At 33.8% G+C, this 22,367-nt stretch overlaps 1 protein-coding gene and 1 non-coding gene across 2 annotated transcripts in view; one reads left to right on the forward strand and one right to left on the reverse strand.

The window, feature by feature from the left end:
* The window catches only part of LRP1B (LDL receptor related protein 1B), a 1,903,200-nt gene that overhangs the window by 18,584 nt on the left and 1,862,249 nt on the right, over nt 1-22,367 (forward strand). The gene's annotated exons all lie outside the window — the stretch shown is intronic.
* On the reverse strand, nt 10,008-10,111 carry LOC125174301 (small nucleolar RNA U13). Its single transcript, XR_007155413.1, has one exon. It is a non-coding gene; the product is annotated as a small nucleolar RNA U13 (small nucleolar RNA).

A 22,367-nucleotide genomic window follows, 5' to 3' on the forward strand; every position in this document is an offset into this window, starting at 1 on the left:
CAGAGGGGTTTCCTTTTTCTAATTAGCACAAAGGTGCCATGAAGGCTATTGCTGTCGTAGATGCGAACCTTTTAAACATAGATAATTGCAGGTACAAAGTTAGTGAGGAGCAAGAGAATTGACCTAAAAAGAGTAATTCTGTAGTTCACTATGGTTAATACAAGATTACTCTTGAATAGCAAGACGTGCAGATTATGTTGTTCTTTATTAAGGTGAGATTTTCAAAGTCCTCTCTAAAAGAAATCATCTATATAATTAATGAACTACTTTATAATAGGAGAAAACATACTTGTCAAGGAATAAATTTCAATATAGATTTTCATATTCTCTTCTGAGGTTAGTTTCTAAACATAATTTATTTTTCCTTCAAATAGTTTAAAATGACATTTGACTACATAAAAACAGAGAATTGCTCCCACTGCTTATTAACTTATTGATAGTGCTTCAAGTCATGAGTTTGCATTTATGCTGGGTGTCCTGTGGGGATACACTACTATGTTGTATCTGAAAGTGCAGAGAATAAATTATTGGGAATCTAGAATACTTTTCTGATCCTGGTGGCATTACTAAAATGACGTTTTTGGGGTTTTTTTTGTTTTTTTTTTTTTTTTGCTTTTATGGGTTGAAAACAAAAGTCTTCAAGTATTTATTATTTATTTTTATCCATATAAGGCTTTTGCATTGCCTTAAAAAATAAACAGGTGGGGGCAGAAGGAACATCTGTTGTTTCTTTTATGCTCCAAAAGTATTATTGTACTTGTTGAAAAATGCTAATTTTTATCCAGGAAGAATGATGTGAGTGAATAATACCAAGTAAATGTTCTAAGTGATAAATTTTCATAAAGAGTAGTTTGCTTTCTTATCAGTGTGTGTGCAAAAGATTTTCTGTCAGAAAATCAGTGAAGACAAAACCAAGGTTTGGATTTGTATCTTTTAATACTACACATATTCTCTACAGGTTATGAAAACAACTGAACCAGATATCATTTTGAATGTTAACACTGTACTTCTCTGATGCTATTGTTTTCTCCTCAGGTAGGGGGACTATAAGGAATGCCTGACAGGCATGTTTTACTTCTCATTAGGAAGAACTGCTCTTTCCATAAATTAAACTGAAAATTTAAAAGTACATTTTTAAAATTATTTTTGTTTTTTTAAAACCAAAACTACTACACTTTTGTTTTCCTGCAAAGCAATGAAAACAAATAGTTCTAGGCAAAATATGTACAATGCTAATATTGAGTTTCCTTTACTAATGGAATAGTATTTGTTAAAATAATAGGTGAAGAGTTTTTTTACATCTGATCAGTTTATAGATATTATCAAAGTTGATTTTTGAAAATGGAAGAAGATACCCTCTTGTAATAAGCATTACTTATAGTAGCAACGCAGAAATGCTACAGAGACTGTTCAAGTTATACTATTTTAATATTGCTATTATGTTTTCTACATGGTAGATCCAAGCCTTGCTCTAATATTATAGAAATAAGAGAAAAAAAACATTAAAACATTTCTGGGGTGTTAAAGCGAGTTAACATCATAACCACCAACTGTCAGCAGGCTTTGGGGAGCCAGCAGGGAGCCATGTTTATCCCACATAATGCATGTGTGGTCACGGATCTCATTAAGCAATAACAATCTTTGGGAAATGGTTGTTTCCTCCCAAAGTCCACTCTAAATATACTCATTCCTAGTCCACTGAGGTTCATGCTGCTTATAAGGTTGTCATGCTCTTTTTTTTTTTTTTGAGGTTTTTTTAAGTTGGTTTTATGGTAACAGAAGAATCCTGTCACATAAAAATTGAGATATTTGTGTCTCAAAAATCCATCAAAAAGAAAACCAGTGTTTGAGACTCACTAGGGAAGTTCTTGGGTAAGCATAGTTTCTGTGATAAATTGTTCTGAGGTAATGAATGAGATGCCCACCACTTGACATATTCAGTTGTTTTCACCTGGAGTCAGTTGGGGAAAATATACTAATGAGCTAACTTCAGTGTCCTTGGCAGATAAATTCTGCAAGCCAATTTTAGTCAAAATCTGTAACTGAAAATATACTCACTAGATCTCAGGTCTGTGGAGTAATGTAGCATCCATAGGGAGTTTTGTCCCTTTAAAAAAGAATTAATTCATCCTGTTAACTGTCTCTACACTTAAAATAATAAGTGATTGGAAGCTGATATAAAAAATGCCCTAATAGTAAATTGAAAGGGGTATTTGAAAAAGAAAAAGAATACCTCAAACACTTGGTAGTCAATGAAAAAGTGTTGACTGTCCCAGTGTCCTCATTCAGCTTTGCCAGATTTTAGTACTTTTAATACTTTAGTCCTTAAGATTTTCATATAGCTTGTGTTTCAAATGAAAGCAATTACAGGAAATGAGAACAATAGTGCCATGAAGCAATCATTAAAATGGGAAGGACTCAACAATGTGAGTTCTATCCTTGTTGTTGTTGTTGTTTTCTTAATGTTTGTCTATTTTGAGAGAGCAACAGAGAGGGAGTGGGGGGTGGGGTGGGTGGGGTGGAGGAGGGACAGAGAAAAGGAGAGAGAGAATCCCGAGCAGAGAGAGAGAGAGAGAGAGAGAGAGAGAGAATCCCAAGCAGGCTCTGAGCTCCAGATGCAAGGCTGGAGCTCAGGAACTGAGAGATCATGACCTGAGCCAAAATCAAGAGCCCAATGCTCAACTGACTGAGCCACCCAGGCACCCCTGTGAATTCTATTTTCATGCATTGATGGATTTTTTTCTCTAAAGAGGAGCATAGTAATCAGTGGCATTTGCAACCCATGCTTTAGTGAGTTTATTTTTCGTTTTAATTATTAAACATCTATTGATAAATTACTTGCAAATTACACTCCTAACAGAGAATATGAAGACTGAGTGTATTGCTTTTTATTTTCCAGCTAGTTTTCAATCTACAATTGCTGTTTCACATGAAATTGAAAATGAATAATAGCTTATTTGAGAAAAAATAATTTTGGATAATGATAAAGGTTCTAAAATCATAGGAAATATTCACTTCAGAGAACATATCTATTTTATTTTTGATTATAGAGAGTTACCTGTAAATTAATTTTTATATTTGAGCCATCTTGTACATCTTATTTTTTAAAAAGGAAATGATATATTAGAAATATATAATTGTATTTTAATATATTAGGGATATATTAGAAAACTCTTTAGAGCCATTATTTGTAGTCTTAAGTTCTTAAGTATAATACTTTTGTCTAAAAATTATAATAGTGGAATAATGCAAATTATTTATGAACATAATGTAATATGTTTTTATTAAAATGTGTATTTAGTGACTTTTATGCATCTGTTTTACAAATCGGATTGAGTGGTATTATTATATTTTAGCCCAGAGAATTTTATAAAATAAATGTTAATACTGTTAAATATATCAAAGTTTCTTTCTCACTTTTTCTTTCCTGCTCATTCATATTTGCACAGGATTAATAAACTATGTGGAATTTATTCCGAACAAGACATTTATTTACATTTAGCACTCTCTATTTTAATTAAGGCAAAATATATAACAGCTTATATATAAAGTTTTATATTAACTTTATAATGTACTTTGTTATACTGACATGTATTTGTTTCATTAATTCACTGTGGCAGGTAAATAACAGCTAGTATATATATGCGATCAATTTTTAAAGAAGAATGCAGGGGCGCCTGGGTGGCACAGTCGGTTAAGCGTCCGACTTCAGCCAGGTCACGATCTCGCGGTCCGTGAGTTCGAGCCCCGCGTCAGGCTCTGGGCTGATGGCTCAGAGCCTGGAGCCAGTTTCCAGTTCTGTGTCTCCCTCTCTCTCTGCCCCTCCCCCGTTCATGCTCTGTCTCTCTCTGTCCCAGAAATAAATAAACGTTGAAAAAAAAAATTAAAGAAGAATGCAGTAGTGTCTGCTCAGTAGTAAATACATATCAGAAATAATGTAATTTTTACTTTTTGAAAATATTTTATTGCTACTAGATTTTTCAAGGGCTTCATTAGTACAAGTAGTTATTAAACTCTAGAATTTGTCTTATCATGCTATGAAAAATGATCCAGAATTTGAGAGTGAGAAGCAAAGAGGTGAAAGGCTGGTTGCACTGGGTGATGGCGTATTCCAAGTGACAAAAAATAAAATGTATTAGTCTGGTACATTTTATGTATTAATGGCGTAAAAGTTACAAAGAAAAGTGGAGTAGCCCTGAAGTCAAAGATTTGCTTTGTGTCCAGGCTCTAGCTTCTGCTACTTCCTAGCAGAGTAACCATGAACAAGTCTCATATTTTCTCCAAAACTAATTTTTTGTATCTGTAAAATGTAACTAATGACAACTTATTTTATGGAGTTGCTTTAAAACTGAATAAAACTATGAAAGTGTTTTACAAATTCTATAGCACTTTACAGAATTACAATGTAATTATTCCACAACAGTAATAATGAAAGTCAGTTCACTTTTGTGATTTTTAAAAAATTCCTTATTTTGGAATCTTTGTTTCTTTTGTTTACTTCCCATTTCTTTAACTCACTTCTATGGATGACAAGAAAACACAGCTTAATAATAATTTACTATTTCAACAATATTTATTATGGACTTGCTAAATAAAATTCCACTTAATGAAAAAAGTGTGAATGCTATGGTAATGAAAAATCATCATTTGTGTGTTAGAAAGAAAAAGAAAAAATCAGGCCAAAGTGTCCAATCAGAGTGGCAAACAGGATTTCAGAGAGGTGGCAAATATGTGTGCAAGCAACAAAGTAGCTCATTTTTTGTGATGACACGTGCCTTAAGTTGAGTGAAATGAGATACCATCCAAGTTCAGCTTTCACGTAAATCTAAGTTCCCATAGAAAAAAGGTTAAATAATACTTTATCTAATTTAACCTTTGGTTGCCAGAACAATATATGACCCCAAGGCACACATGAAATAAGACACTATTATGTTTCAGGAAGAGAAATAGTCATATTAATAATTGAAATATAAACATAAAATAACATAAAATGTGAATCATTGCTAGGCCATAGATTTAATCTCAATTGTAGACCCTGAAGAAGTTTTTGAAATATAAATGGTTATTTTTGTTTATTAAAAAACACATCTTCAGTATGAGTGAATTATTTCTGGAAATTGGTAAGCTCTTACCAATTGTAACATTTTGATTGATCATCTTTCAAACAGATGTTTAACAACTTAAAATTTATCTCTTATGCTTAAGTGACTACCAAATCACTACATTTAGCACATTCCACAGAAAATAGATATTTCAATTCTTCACTGATTTTTCTCAAAACTCTACATTTTTGTAAAATTCATAGCCCTGTATAAAAGCTAATAAAAGTATTATTCTATCCATTTTGGCCCTATTTAATGGAATGTATCAAAGAAGAAATGACATAACTTTATTATTGTCAATGCTGGAAGAAGATATTCCTTACATTTTACAATTTAAATTTACAGTTTATAGTTTAATTTACTGAAAATTATTGGGAAGTTCAATCCATTTACCATTCTGCTACTAGACACAATGTAATTTTTACCTTTTGAAACTATTTTATTGCTACTAGATTTTTCAAGAGCTTCATTAGTACAAGTAGTTATTAATCTCTAGAATTTGAATTTGACCTTTTAAATAACCCAAACAGATCTTCTGTCTAAACCTCTTCAATGGGTGGGGTTTTTGTTGTTGTTGTTGTTGTTTTGTTTTGTTTTGTTTCATAATAGCAGTTTGCCAGTAGGGTGACATGTGACCTTTCTGCCAAGGCACCAAGGATAGAGATGACCAGGAGTTTGCTCTCTACTCTGGCCTCACCTCCAGTCAGCTGGGCTTGGTGCCCTTTCCTATCTTTGCAAATCAGCCTCTGAATATTTCCCTCACAACACTTGCCAGGAACTGTTATGACTGTTACTCACTGTTAATATATTTTCTCTTAGACTGTGGGCTCTGTGAGGGTAGGGAATGCATCTATATTTCTATCACTCATGTGTAACATCTGGAAGTGGTAGGAAGTTTTAAACAGATATGTAAATAAAACTATTTCCCCACCTGGTCTTGAAAAAGCCCAATTTGAGAGTGTCTCATAGGTATAGGCACTAACTCTATGAAGCTTTTCAGATGTTTAAATAATGAAGATATGAATTGTTAATTGCTTGCTTTTTTAGAGACTGGTTGAATGTAAGACTTAGAAAATGATTGATAAAGTTTGTAGCCACTGTTTCCTGAGATGAGGCCCAAGGAGTCCTGGTGACCTGAGAAGAGACAGATGTGAATACATTGCAGCCTGACATGGGCTCTGGTGCAAATGCAGCACTAATGGTTTAAGTGTGAAACAGAGTATCTTTAAAAACCTTTATGACCTTATGTTGTATCAAACTCATTTCTGCCCCAGATAGACACCCACAGGACTCAATCCAGTGTTTGGAAAATGTGTAACTTTAAAGAAACTCTTTGGAGTATTGGTTTCAGGCCAGACTTTGCTAAATCAAAGAGTGCCAGTTTCCTTCATGCCAAATAGCACAATAAACCCCTCTGCAAAAGGAATAAAGACTGCTGAGAAATAACTGATGAGGCTTTTAATGTCAATAAATGTCATTTTGTGCATCAGTATTGTGAGAGTTTCCTTTTCACAAATGGAAGAGGGATTTTATAAACTCTCCTGTGAAAGGATAGGGATTTAGAGTTGGCGTTAGTAGACCCTGTAATAAAACAAATCCCTTCTTCAAGTCCCCCTTGAAGTGAAGAATGGCACTTGAACTTTTCATTTGGTAATATGTGGATTATAGATATCCCTCCTCTTACCACTAAGGTGTGTGTCATCTTCTTTGCTATCTTCGTAAATATCCTACTGGGAGCTAGAGGAAGTGGAGAAGAATTGAGAAATAGCCTTTTGGCTTCATTAGATCTTGCTTGATTAAAGATTTGGAAGGTGCTGTGAAAATACATTTAGTTTTCTGACAATCTTGTAAATGAAGCTCAACAAGTATGCACCAGAGTACTGAGCAGATACTTGGGAGGAAGCTTTTACACAGCTGACAGGTCCCGCTAATGAATCCTGGACTGGCACAATATTTAATTTGGCGTTTCCTTACATACAGCAGGTAAGAATCAGCCAATAGCATGAGGTCAGAGATGTCATTTATTTGGCATATTGTGTTCATTAGAGTTTGTGACATATTCTAGCTTAAAATATTATGCTATTCAATGTATATGTATTTATAAAAATCATTGGGCCATCTCTTGCAGGATTAGAATGTTAAATAGTGTTTGTGAAAAAGAAAAATGTGCTTGTAATTTCATTAATTGTTTGGCTCTGTCTTCTTCCCTTTTTTTTTATTTTTTAACTGTAAAATTTCTATACTGGAAATGACTTTAGTTAGCTTCCTATGTGGCTGCCAAAACCAAATAGTCACATTAAACTCAAAGCGTATTCTTTTATATATTCAAAGAACATAAAGAACACGAAGAACACAGACCTGAGTTTCTTTATGAATAAAACTGTCACTATAAGAATGACTATAATGATACTAGGTTTATAAATAATAGGAAAAAATGATAAATAGTACCATATATTTAAGGAAGAGTTTATACATTTGTGTATACATTAATTTAACAGTTTGATCTTCTGGGTTTCCAGGGACTAAAGCTATACATAGCAACAAAACAATCTTATGGAAATAATTTCCCCAATTAATTTACATAATTTAATTAATGTGCATAATTTACATAATTATTTTCATCTACATGAAAATTAAGACTTAAACATTATAACTTGAATAATTTGTTAGCCAAATCATTCAAATATTAAAATATATGGTATTCAAAATAGCAAATATGTTAATTAACCCCTGACTTTCTACAGAGCTTTAAGTGTGAGATCTTGGAGGAAAACTCTGCTCCCCAAAACCCAAGATCTACATCATACCAGAGAATCATATGTATCCTTTCTCACTATTGAGAAAGAAAAAATAATATTTACATACTTACACCTAAAAGACATAAGCCCAGAAATTCAAGGAGTGATTACAATATTGATTAACCACCAAATTACTCTTAGTTATTTTTTACTTCCACATTAACTAAGTTTGAAATGTAAGAGTTTTAACTTTTAAAACATGCATATTTCAGTGTTTGCTAATATTTTCTTATTTGGGTATGATTATCAGGTTTTCCATTATACCTAATTAAAAATACATAAAATACATTCAGGGAGTCCTCTTTTCCACTTATGTAAAATATCTTTCTCTATTTTCTATATTTTTTGTGGTCCAATTTTGTGACATGAGTTTCATTACAGAAGATTTGCTTTTTGAATTTTATTATCAGCATAAATTTTATTTATAACTAGCACTTCTTTTAAGTAATTATAATGATGCAATCAATGTGATTACTTTTGAATGCTTTCAAAATATTTATAACACCAGTTGCATTCTTCCTACCAAGAAGGTGATAGGAAGCTCGTCCTGATTTTTGGCTCTATAGGCATGTCTACCAGATCTTGTTAAGTGAATTTGTCTGAAGTAAACTCTAGTTTAATGAGAATGAAGTATCCCGGAGTACTATTCATGTTTTCCTTTTGATGCCATTTTTAGACAATTAGGGGAAGTTGGAGATTTATAATCAGGGTACAGAATGGTTCACAATGCCATGTGGCTATAAGAATGCACATGGCTACTGTCTTAAGACACTGCTGTAGGCCTTAAGATACATTTTTTACATACTCTAAATTATTATAAACAACAATCATGTAAAAAGATCAGCTGTCATTTTATACAGAAGGAAATTTAGACTCACACTAAGTCCAACAAACAGTAAGTGTCAAAGTTCCACAAAGTCTAGATGTTAAATCTTTCAATCTCCAAGGTCTTTGTTTTTTTAACTATGATATCACAATGTAGCTTTCTAGAGAAACTAAATTAATATATAATAAAATATAATGTTACAACAATAGAGCATTATCAGAGTTTTGCTTTTTAACAAACATCTCAAAAATAAAAGAAACGTGTTTTTCTCAATATATACTAGCTAGAACCCCATGGGAGGCTAAAAACTTTTTCTAATAATGGCTTATGCACTAAAAACATTTTGGGAATTCTTATTTTGGAATTGCCTTAAAAGCCTATGACATTTTCTTTTAAACTCAATGCTTTCAAATCTTGATTTCTAAAGTGTGAATTTGATTTTTTTTTTGCATACTCAAAAGACTTATAGAGGTCAGATTTGTGAATGAAGTGATAGATTAAACTTGTTATTTTGGTTTTGATATTTAAATTTTGGAACAGATTTTAAGTGATAGGCTGTGTCTAAAAGTAACTCTAAGAGAAATATTTAAAAATAGTTTTCTTAATAGCACCAATAGAAAGTCTGCTATTTATGTCTACATTAAAGAATAGCTTCATTTGGGTTCTTTAGGACCAGAAGAATCATCCACGGTTTATCCACAGTATATATACACACATACACACACACACATACTGACATATATTATATATATAAAACAGGTTTTATATTTGAGTATATATAAGACTATGTCTAACATATGCTTTATATCAAAATGTGTGTAACATATGCAGAGATAGACATGCTAACATGTTGTGTATTCCAATTTTATGAAATACAAATGTGGCAATTTCAATTTAAATCATGTAGATAACCTATGTAACTTAGATGTTACCTAGACTTCTCCCAAAGGAATGACTTATGTTCCTTAGTGAATGAATATGAAGTGACATTTGAGAAGGTCCAGTTGCCAGCCTACTTCTGAGGAGATCTAGCCTGGCTGTCCACATCACCGAAGCAGTCACCACTGTTTGAAAATGAATCAGACTACACTGCCCCTTTATACCTTTAAATACAAATCCTGCAGCCCATTAGCTCACCCACTTCCCTTCCCAAGTTCATAAGCCAGGTGCCCTCCCCAACACCCCCCCCCAATTTTTTTTTAAACCTATTTAGTTCAAATAGGGTAAGAATAATTTTAAAATAAGTTTACCTATGGAAATTACTTTTTTTTCCCAAGTTCACATCAGATGGGTAATGTGCCGAGGTCATAACAAGGTTTGAGGGAAGCACATGTCACACAACAGCGTGAACACCCAATCTTCACGCTTATGAACTGTAAAAGGATCCTGCGGTTTACTCTTATTAGTAATTTCCTATCTCTTCCCTCCTCTCTTCCTCTCTCCTTTCACCCTTGAGTCCCACTGTCCTCAAAGCAAAAGTAAAGAAGAAATGTGTGGTGGTGGGACAGTGAGTCCTTATAAGAGGAAGGCTAAATTGGAAATAGCTTACAAAGGACCAAAACCCATCTCAAACTATCAGTTTAATTTTATAATTATGTTGCAGCATCATTAAAGAAGCTTGGTTATTACCATCAAGATTTCTTTTCTGGTTTACAAGGTGAGGGGTTAATGACTCATTTACTGAGGTATGCAGTTTTCTTTCATTTTTCACTTACAATTATCTTCACTTGTTTTAAAATGTAATGCAGTCTCCAAAATGTATTGTAGTTCTTCATTATTTCTGTCAATTAAACTTTCTAAATCATAGCTTTAAAATGAATCACAAATAAGAATTAATAGATTTCAATTGCTGAATGCCCACTTCCTGGACGAAATGAATGGGGCAGATTTACTTTTGAAAATCTGCTTTCCATAGCAGCTGGAGCATGAGGGCACAGCAGATGTTAGTCTCTAAAAAGCTAGTATTCACTTTGGAAATGGACTCTGGATGTCGGTGTTGTCTTTCTCCATGGAATGATGTTTGTTGATAGAGCAATGTTGATGCTAATATATTTTTGGCTGAAGTAATGGTTACTTTACAGAGCATCTGTGTTCTGTAAGCACTTCAGTGAGATGCCTAGGTTTCCTGATATCTTAAGGCAAAGTGATGATGTAAACAGACAGTAAACTTCCTTCAAGGTTTTCATAGGTAGATCCAATTTTATATAGATAACACAAAACCAAGTGTCCTTAAATCTAGTCTAAAAAATACAATGTTCTCTACAAGGAGACATAATGTCTACAAATGTAGAAAATCTCAGTCTTAATCACTGGGGGTAACATTGTACTCATTTGCATTGTTTATGAAATTAAAGTCAACATTTTTTTTTAATGTAGGCTGCATTAGTTCTCTTGTTCACCAGACTTCATGATAATTGACATCTCTCTAACACTTATAATCCAGGTTACTATCTCGGGAGTGGTGGTATAATGAGGTTGTTGCCATAGAAACTTTGCAATCATTGACGCACTTTTACTATTGGAACTTAAATGCTATGGCAAATTTAGAATTTTAAATCATTTAGAAACAGAACAAATTCTGTGGGGATAGTGTATTATTCTTTTATCTGAAATAAACCACTTAGGGAGCTAATTATTTTGAAAATTGAGGAAAGGTGCTTATTAGCACAATGGTACCATTTAAGATCTAAGGCTAAGAGAAGAATTTGGTCTAGCCAATGCAATTTGCCAATATAAATTTAGTGTCAGAAAATCCCAATGAACGTCAGTTTGATTTGGGATTGTTAATACTCAAAATAGCTTGGAACGGGGGCACCTGGGTGGCTCAGTCAGTTAAGCATCCGACTTAAGCTCTGATCATGGTCTTATGGTTCATGGGTTCAAGCCCCATATTGGGCTCTGTGCTGATAACTCAGAGCCTGGAGCCAGCTTCAGATTCTGTGTCTCCTTCTTTCTGCCCCTCCCCTGCTCACGCTCTGTCTCTCTGCCTCTCAAAAATAAACAAAAACATTTTAAAAATTAAAAAAAAAATAGCATGAAAGGTGTTTATACACACGGAATAAATAAACTTGCTAAGGAAATCTAGAAATCATAGATTGCCTGTCTTTAAACTATCAATTAATTATTAAATTTCTGTTTGAGATTTAAGCAGAAAACATTTTATCCTCCAAATCATGTTAATATTATAATCATATCTGCCTATTCTGTTAAATATGGGCTTTAGAATAAAATGGGTTTTATTGCCTTATTGAACTATACTTGCCTTATAGTCATCATTCTAAAATGCTGTTGCCAATTAGATTATAAACCCTTTGAAGGTAAAGCCCACTGGGATGGTGGCCATTAAAGGGAAAATGTAGATTAAATATCTCAGTAAGATCAAGGAACCCTGTTTCATCTGGTTTTGCACATGCATCACTGTTGAATATGAGTTTTCCACCATTATGGATTGTGGCATATGATAGAGGATTACAGTGATTGTATATTATGTACTGGATATCAGCTTGTGGTAGTCTCATTTTTATTCTATATGAATAATGTTTCCAGGCAGAAATACACTAAGTTATTGCATGAGAGCTAGTTGCCTGTACATTTATTAAATAATCATCCATATGGCAAGAGTCAACACTATGTTTAGAGGAGAAAAGTGAGTTCTAATTAAGGAAGATCTACTTGAATTAACAAAAGTGAATTCCAACTTTTCAAATTATGTGTCTTTTGAAAATTATCAGTTGTGCAGCTTGGAGTACATTTCTATTTTGTTTTCTCATTTAGCCATGACTTAGTCCATTTAGATTGCTGAGAATAATATGAGGCCCCAAGTAAATTAAGGTTGACCTCACCTCAAGGTTGATTCTATAATTTCTTTCAATATGTTATTCATCTATTTAGTCTAGCTCTACTTCTACGAGTGGTAATAACTTAAAGAGCCTTTTTTTCTTTCTTTCACACACTTTGTCCCTGTTAAAGACAATTTAGCCTTTTTAACTCTATAATTCAGATTTTGTTTGTTCTGTATTTAATCTTACAATGGGGTCTTAAAACTGGAAAATGAATACATATTTGAGTGTTTTTATGATAATAGTAAAACATGTTCTCTAAACTGAAAATAAATTAAATAACCATTTTAAGAGTCCTCAGATGGGCCAGTTTCCTGTAATATCTACTTCTAAGTAATTCTTAACCCTATGGAATATTGTCAGTAATTCAAATATTTTTTAAAATTCATCAATGCATGTTGAACTATTGGAAACATTTTCCTAAATGTTCACAAATGGAATTATTCTGTTACAGAGCATCAAAGAAGAAGCACATTTTCTAGATCTGACCTCAAGCAAATTTCCTTCTTTCTTTCCCTTTGCCAGGTTGGAGTTAATATAGTGGGGTAGAGGAATATAGGCAGAAGGAGAATATCTATGTTCTCTTGGTTTGCTGATAATCTTAGAGGACTGTGTGAGAGAGCAAGATTTTTTTATAGCTTGTACTTGTTCTTGCAAAACATTAAAATGTAGAGAGCTTAGGCAAGGAAAAATATTAGACTTTGATGCTCCATTTTCAGGGACTTGTAAAAAGAAAAAGTTACACCATGTGATTTATTCTCATGACAAGATTGTAAAGAGAACAAGAAGTACAAAAACTCAATCTGTTGTTGTTACATTATTTACATTTGTACATGATGTCTTCTTTATCCTGAATGCCACATTTGAGTTCTTCAAAATGGTAATATAGAATCTTCATAAAGATTTACAGAGCCAACTTCAAACAACTAACTTCTTAATTTAATGGTAATTGTATGGTTTAAAAATGTACTTTCTTTTTGTAGCATATTTTTTTTCAATAGATAGCTCTGTGTATGCTGACATTAAATCATTTTGATGTCCTTCAAAATGCATACTAACTTACTTAAGTTTTGAAATGTGGAGATCTATTTGGCTCTACATTCAGTAACTTTAAAATTGAAAAATACCAGATATGATTTTCCAAATAATTTTTCAAATCAGTAATCTGTCTTTCAAATGTTAATTGACGATCCCCAAGTCCAAATATTATGTGAAATTAAACTGTTGCCTTCCTTTTTGCACACGTGGTACATTGCAGAATAAAATGTGATGCTTTCTTTATAAATACGAATGAGCTCAAATGCCTCGCTCATGTTTGAAATGGGTCAAAAGCATTTGCATGAAACATCGTGGAGCCACATCATTTTAGGGAGAATGAAGAGCTTCAAAAAGAAGTTAAGTTCGCACTAATTATTTTTTCAAATAGATACGTTTGTAGGTTTTCCTATAAAATAGGTCCTGTTTGACACTATGAATAAGAGAGCATCTCTTCCCTCACAGTGTTACATTCTGGTAGAAGAAGTGCTAGCTTGAGAAGTTCCAGCTTTGTACTAGGCAAAATAGATACAGCAAGATTTTTGGGAAAAGATTTTTATAGTGATAATCACAGCAGGCTATGGACTAGGATAATCTAATGGTCTGTCTAAACATGCACGTAAGAAATTATAATGATCAATGATTGCATTGTCACTCCACCAATTTTTTTTAAAAAGACTTTACATCTGCTGCCTTATGTGACTTCACTCTGTGGAATAGTAACATAGAGCTCTTACATCTAAGAGTAAATTAGTTTAATACATTTAGTTTCATAGCCAGGAATCAGGTACTGAATTCTATGGTCAGGGACTTCTCTCCCATCACAGTATGAGGCTTATGGTTCATTTATTGGAACAAAAGGATTATACCATAAAGGTAATTGGTCACAGGCATAATTAATATCATATAAGATCGGAATTGGTACAAAAGGACCTTTATAGAGTATACATTATTTGGGGGTGATGTGAATAATGAAAATTATTGCTTTGCCTTGCTTGTCAAATTATGTCTCGACATTCCACTTTCCCTGTGCTCTACTTAAATCTCCTAAGTGAGATTATTTTCTGAGTAAACACTCTCTGATATCTTGTCCTAGTGTGATACAGAACAAGGTTATGTTTTTTGATTATTCCATTACTATCCCAGAAAATTGGTAAATTTCTCCCATATTATCTTTTGCATAAAATATAATTGACAGTGTCCCTGCCCTCTCATACAGGACAGTATGACTAGAACTCAATAAAAGCAGTCTATAGAGTTCTGTCAACTTTTCCAAAAGGGAAGGTGAGTATAATACAAGTGTTATTTATTTGGATTTATAAGAAATAAGTCTAGCACAGAAAGGATAGTTAAGTAGACTAAGATCTGGCATCTACACTGAATTCTAGTTACTGTCACCATGGTTTTCACAATTGCTGTTATATATGACTATTTACCAGGCATTGAATGGAACCCCAAAGTAATTTAGTATTGGATCCTAAGTGCTTGACATAGTAATGTCTCCCTGTTTCTTGGAGTTGGATTCTACACTTGATCTTAGCCAAAAGGCCGAGAAGCAATCTTGGAGTTGGATTCTAATCCAGAGGTGCTACATGCAATAGTTTAGCAACAAACATCTATTTTATAAACAAAACAAAACAACCCCTTCCAAACCCAACACACCTATTTTCTAATATACTTGTAAAAATGATCAAATATACAGAGTTGAAGATGTGACATTAATATATTAAATATCAAATGTTGGATGGAAGTATAGTATATTATGCTAAGCTAAATAAGTCAGAGAAAGACAAATACCATATTATATCACTCACATGTGGAATTTAAGAAACAAAACAGAAGAACATATGCTAAGGGTGGAAAAAAAGAGATGGAGACAAATCATAAGAAACTCTTAACTATAGAGAACAAATTGATGGTTGATGGAGGGGAGGTCAGTGGGGATGGGCTTAAATGGGTGATTGGTATTAAGGAGGACACTTGTGATGAGCACTGGTTGTTATATGTAAGTGATGAATCACTGAATTGTAGTCCTAAAACCAATATTACACTATATGTTAACTAGAATTAAATAAAAACTTGAAACAAACAAAAAATAAATGTTAGCATTAGCTAAGCTCCTTTCCATTTCAAAGAAAAAATGCACATAGATAGAAGGAGGTATTTTCTGATTTTAGAAGGGGTTCATTTGGAAACTGAATAACCTAAAACCCACTGGAGTACAGTTTCATGCCTGGAGATTGTAATTAACTAAGACCTGTAATACTCCTATGAGAACTTCCAGAATGTTTAAGTCATTGGTTACATCTGACTCATTTGTATGGTCACCTTAGTTGTTGCTTTGTTCTTAAATATGATTAAACAAAAATTTTAATTAAAGGATACACACATACACATGCTGCAGCTAAATGGTTGTTTGTATACTATACTAGATATTTTAAGTACTTAATGAATATTAGGGAACTATAAACTATGGAGTCTATTGAACTACTTACTCCCTTGAAATCAATTTACCCTATAATAGCAGCATATCACAGGTTCTTATTAAGGGATTTTTTTTTTAACTGTGGGGTGCTAAAGAGGATGCTATAGCATAATACACATTTGGTAACTTATACTCCTGTGCATTGCTTCACATCTTGCTAAAAACATATACACATCCCATTGCAAGTAAGTTCTAAAATATAGGGGTCCATCTGCTGATTTTAAAAAAGACTTTTTATATATTCATATGGCATCTATTTTTTTGTTGTTTGCTCTGAACAGAAGACTCTTTTCCCATTTTAGTCAACATTTTACAGTTTGAAATTAACACATTGCTTACCTAACTGTAGTACCTAAAGTGTGGCTAATTGGGTCAATTCACGTAAATTCTACAAATATTCACTGCACTTTAGTGGCATTTAGGTGTAAATAAGGTAGAAAAAATATGACTTCCCATGAAATCTTTATTAAATTCCTTCCTGAACTATTCTCTTCTGTATTCAATTATAATTGAGTAATTGAAGGGTTAGGATTCACTTATAGAATCCCCAAATACTGGCATTGCAAGGCAACTTATTCACTTTAAATTGTAGTATATTTTGTATTAATTTATTCTAAACTAATAATATAATATTAACTAGTAATATTATAGCCTAAAATAAGCAGGCTGAATGATATATTTTGAATTTACTTTCTATGCCTGTTGGGCTGGTAATTCTTTTTGCTAACAGTCCTGTTGCTTAAGTACATTTTAGTATTTTACAACAGCACAAGGTCAAGTGGTCCCTCATAATGTCAATCTTGCATATTCTGTGACCATCTTAAACTTTAGTTTATCTTTGTGGGCCCCAGATAAAGCTGGGCTCAACAGTGAAGCCAACTTTAAGCATGAAGTCATAATCAAGGAGACACCAGCCAGACAGCCAAAAATTATTGAAAAGCTTTAAATAATACCTGTTTCTTAAGAAATTATAAAAGAATTGCCTTGCCTGCACCATATCTTCTTGAGAGTCACTTTCAAATGCTTCCTGCTTCCTTTGTAGAAAGTAATTACTTGCATGACACCTGCTCTGTAACTCTGTCTCCTTTCTTGTGCTAAACTCTCCAAACATGTTCTGTCTTTCATCTGGCCAAAATACAGGGTTAGTTTTCCCCACACCCCTGCACTGCCAGCATGCATCATAAAGCACATACCTTCCAGGGCACCTGCGTGGCTCAGTTGGTTGGTTAAGCATCTGACTTTGGCTCAGGTCATGATCTCGTGGTCTGTGGGGTGGAGCCCCTTGTCGGCCTCTGTGCTGACAGCTCAGAGCTTGGATCCTGCTTCAGATTCTGTATCTCCCTCTCTCTCTGCCCCTCCCTGCTTGCACTCTCTCTCTCCCCCTCTCTCTCAAAAATAAAATAAAACATTAAAAAATTAAAAAACAACAACAACAACAACAACAAAGCACACAACCTTTCTGGATTTGTGCTTTACTAACCCCATTAGTTCCTTTCTATATTCACTATCTTGCCTTTCTGGCTTTTCTAGTTCTGTGATTCACATATTCAATGGATATGTGACAGTGGGAAGAGGGGAAAATTTTCAATGCTATATTTTGTTTTACCTTTACATTTAATAGCGTGGCTTTTTTTTCAAGAGCTTCTTGTTCTTAAAAAGGGAATGACCTATACTAACTGTCCATTCGTTGCACCTGATTTAGTATACCAAAGTGGGATGAAGAATAATTTTATGTAATGGCTTCCAAAAGGTATTATTTCTTATATTCTGGGGTCAATAAAAGTGATTCTGCTCTCAAGGAACTTAATAAACAGCTGACTAGTGACTGGGGAAAGAGAGAAAGAGAAATTGTTCTTGTTTTCATGAAGTTTATGGTCTACTAGGAAAGATAATATATGTATTACAATTAGCAATAGTGAGTTATAATTACTGCAGGAAATATGTAGACATAGTGACAAAATGAAGAGGGCATTCAGAGAAGTTCTGATTTGGATGAGGGAAAAATTTGAGTTATCCCTTATGGAATATGAAAATGTAAGACAGGATTTGGAGATGATGGGAACATGGATTTGTAGATGGGCAACCACACACAGTCCATATAAATGGCCTCTGTTCTTTTTGGTGATTTTAGTATTATTAGAGTATACAGAGTTTAGTTTACAACTGAATTTTCTTATACATGTTTTCAAAATAAATGTAGAAAATAACTATGATAGTTTTGGTAGGAACACAATGTATGTCCAGAAATCCACAAGAACAACTGAACATATAATTATTCAGATTAAAAATTGCTGTTAATACTTGTTTGTTAATATTTGTTGAAAACAATTGTATTTACCATCTCCTCTATACATAGCTATGCATATATAGACTATTTTTTCACTAGCCTGTGTGTTTAAACCTCCTGAAGCTATAGAATTTGTAAAACTCCTTGGGGCGCCTGGGTGGCGCAGTCAGTTAAGCGTCCGACTTCAGCCAGGTCACGATCTCGCGGTCCGTGAGTTCGAGCCCCGCGTCGGGCTCTGGGCTGATGGCTCAGAGCCTGGAGCTTGTTTCTGATTCTGTGTCTCCCTCTCTCTCTGCCCCTCCCCCGTTCATGCTCTGTCTCTCTCTGTCCCAAAAATAAATAAAAAAAACTTCGAAAAAAATTAAAAAAAAAAAGAATTTGTAAAATTCCTATACAGAAAAGACAGAGGACTTTACAAATTTGTCCCAACTCTCAGAGGAGTCAGATTGCATTTTTTTTTTTTTTTTTTTTTAAATTTTTTTTTTTTTCAACGTTTATTTATTTTTGGGACAGAGAGAGACAGAGCATGAACGGGGGAGGGGCAGAGAGAGAGGGAGACACAGAATCGGAAACAGGCTCCAGGCTCTGAGCCATCAGCCCAGAGCCCGACGCGGGGCTCGAACTCACGGACCGCGAGATCGTGACCTGGCTGAAGTCGGACGCTTAACCGACTGCGCCACCCAGGCGCCCCTTTTTTTTTTTTTTTTTTTTTTTTTTTTTTAAATTTTTTTTTTTCAACGTTTATTTATTTTTGGGACAGAGAGAGACAGAGCATGAACGGGGGAGGGGCAGAGAGAGAGGGAGACACAGAATCGGAAACAGGCTCCAGGCTCTGAGCCATCAGCCCAGAGCCCGACGCGGGGCTCGAACTCACGGACCGCGAGATCGTGACCTAGATTGCATTTTTTAATCCACTTCATGATTGTTTATGCTTCTATACCCAAAGGTCATTGGACTTTCCTTCTTGTAATTGTGCCCACCCTATTATTTTCTAAAAATAATTTTTATTAAGGTATTTTCTCACAAAGTTATGAACCTTAAAGACAACACTGAGAAAAGTACCTAAGTATGTGTCATTATCAGGGTAAGCAAATAGATACTATGCATAATTTTTATAATACTAAAATGCCAAAAAAAATCAAAGTCTGAAACTACAAAAACTATCATTTTTCCCAATATTCAGGCTTAGTTATCAGAGAGCAAGTACTTATTTTTTAAACAATTACTAAGAATTTATTAAGTAACAGCCAAAATATTGGGCACTTTCTCAAAACATAGGGGATCCAAAGACCAGTTGCACATAACAGTTAATCTTGTTCACAGTGCCATATGCAAAGGACATTTAATTACACACAAAACAAGACACCTGGAGGAAATCAGTCTAGAGATGGTACTGGGGCTTGGTGATGACCCACATTGTTTTCATTCAGTTTCCCTTCCATCCTCAGTGTTGACTTTCATCTTTTTGCTTTTCATCTGCTTGAGGAAAAGATAAGGAAGAAAAAAGGATGGCAGAAGGGAATTTCTCAGAGTAGCTTTGACATTTTATCACTGAACAATTTTTTTTTTCTAGAATCTCTCCAATAGTCTTCTAACATTTCATTGGTCACAATTAGGTGACATGCTCATTCTGAGCTGTCAGAGAGTCTGGGAAGAGAATTTCTTTAAAGGAGACACATGCTAGTCATAACTTGCTTAGACCAATTGCATCTCATCCTTTTAGACTGAATGTGTTTTCTTCCTCAATAAAGACAGAGTTCTAATTTGAAAGAAAAAGTATCTAAGATGGACATTGGTAGCATTGTGTAGGGATAGTGATTTGGCTAGTGGCTAGTGTCTTTCATATAGAGATAGAAAGCCATACTCTCATAGCTAACTTGCAGAATTGCATCGTGAATTAAGATCTTTAGACTCAAATCCAAATATTCTCATAATACCTAAGAGGTTTTGAAGGAAAGTTTGGCTGCTTCTTGTCCCCCCTCCCCAAGGACATTATTTTCAAAGGACTTATATGTACTTTTAAAAAGTGTCATTTTCAGCTCTTAGCTAACTTCCAAAGTTCAAAACAAATAAAACCAACCTTATTCTTTATTATATGAGACATAGAGAACAGGATCCAAATGGATCACTAATAGTGCCTATCACATTGCAAAATGGTGATGGTGTGTTTTCCAACTTCACAGTGTTCTTTAAACATTTTAGCTTAACATGTAAATACTTTTGCTAAAGTCTAAAAAATGAGCTTGCCTCTGAAAATAGAAGTGTTAGATAAATATGAAATTACATTTATACCTCATTTTAAAAACGAACAATCTTCTTATTTCGTTCTTTGCTTAAAGAACAGGTAATTACAGAAGATAATCCAGGTAATGAAAGCAGATTTTATCTACTTAGTGGTTAATCAAAAAAATAAAATGTAACCAATAAGAGAAATTTTCAAGGAAATCCATACAGAGTTGTTGGCCTTATCTATGAAATTATTGTAATTATATATTTTCTTTAAGGGAAACTTGTTGGAGTAAAATTAAAATTATTATTTTTAAATTAAGGAAAGTATTTTTATATCATTTAAAATTTACCATATCCTGATATTTCTCTAGCTTCTAATATTTGTGTATTTTTCACACAAATGAACTGTGGTAATAGCCTAGAAACCGTATATCCACTTAAAGTCTTGAAAGGTGAAATTTTTAAGTGACAAAATTCCCCTAGAGGCTAAGAATAAGTTAGGGACAAAAATACCAAGTGGATAGTACGTTGTATTGCTAGCTCATTTTTCATTAAGTCAACTTGCATATTCTGGTTTTACAGTTCTATAGGATTCGTATAAATAATTCACACTTGGTTCAAAATGTGGAAATAATTGGTGGGAGATTATTTGTAGTATTTTTGTTTCCAACATTGAATACCTTTCCTGTAACGTGGAGTCTTGAGTATTTTTTAAAACATCAAATTCTCATGATCTTTCTTATATACAAGTATTTTCATCTCTGGGCCCACAGAACTTGTGTGATGTACAGTTTGTATGCTGTACAGTCAGTGTGATAGAGGGAAGAGGGTATAGGGTTCGAAATCAAAAAGGCTTTGCTCTTGAACAGAAACCTGAGCCTGTTTTGTCACCTGTAAAATGGTGGTGATCGTAGCTCAATTACACAGCTGTTCTGAGGATTGGAGATAACACAGGTAAAGAGTACATATCTGATCCTCATAACTTGAAATTGATCTATTATTACCCTTTACAGGTTTAGGAAACCAAGGCTTAGAATCATGTGTACAGTTGTTATTTGTAAGTAAATAATTAAAGGCATATATAAATATGATATTCAACTTTGACTTGTTTCTGACAAAGATCAATTTTTTGAATAAGCGATTAATGAAGTCATGCTTTACTTTTAATATAATACAAAAAGGCTAATTGTTCATATTTGTATATTTTCTCTTTATCCATAAAGATGGTAAATACATCTGGCACTTTGCTTTTTTGCAACAGTAATTCACAGCTAAAAATTTTGGATATATGATGAAGCCAGTGTGATATACTAATAAAACAAGTCTGATTATGAAAGATCGGAGAAAAAAATAAACAAAACCAAAAAAGTGAAAAAACAGACACCACACCAAAAACCAAATCCTGAACCAAATCCTGTTTTCTGAAAATAGAAGTGTGGTGGTCCTCCTCTGGCCACGGTTTAGCTTTCAGGGGTTTCAGTTACCTGCAGTGAACCACGGTCCGGGAGCAGCTGATACTACTCCTGACATGTGGTTAGAAGATCATTAGTAGCTTACACTACATCACAGTGCCTGCACCACTCACCTCACTTCATCTCATCATGTAGACATTTTATCACCTCACATCATCACAAGAAGGGTGAGTACGGAACAGTAAGATATTTGAGAAAGAAAGAGAGCGACCACATTCACATAACTTCTATCACAGTACTATATATTGTTATAATTGTTCTATTTTATAATTAGTTATTGTTGTTAATCTCTTA

Source organism: Prionailurus viverrinus, chromosome C1, assembly GCF_022837055.1.
Source record: "Prionailurus viverrinus isolate Anna chromosome C1, UM_Priviv_1.0, whole genome shotgun sequence".
NCBI classification, from domain to species: domain Eukaryota; kingdom Metazoa; phylum Chordata; class Mammalia; order Carnivora; family Felidae; genus Prionailurus; species Prionailurus viverrinus.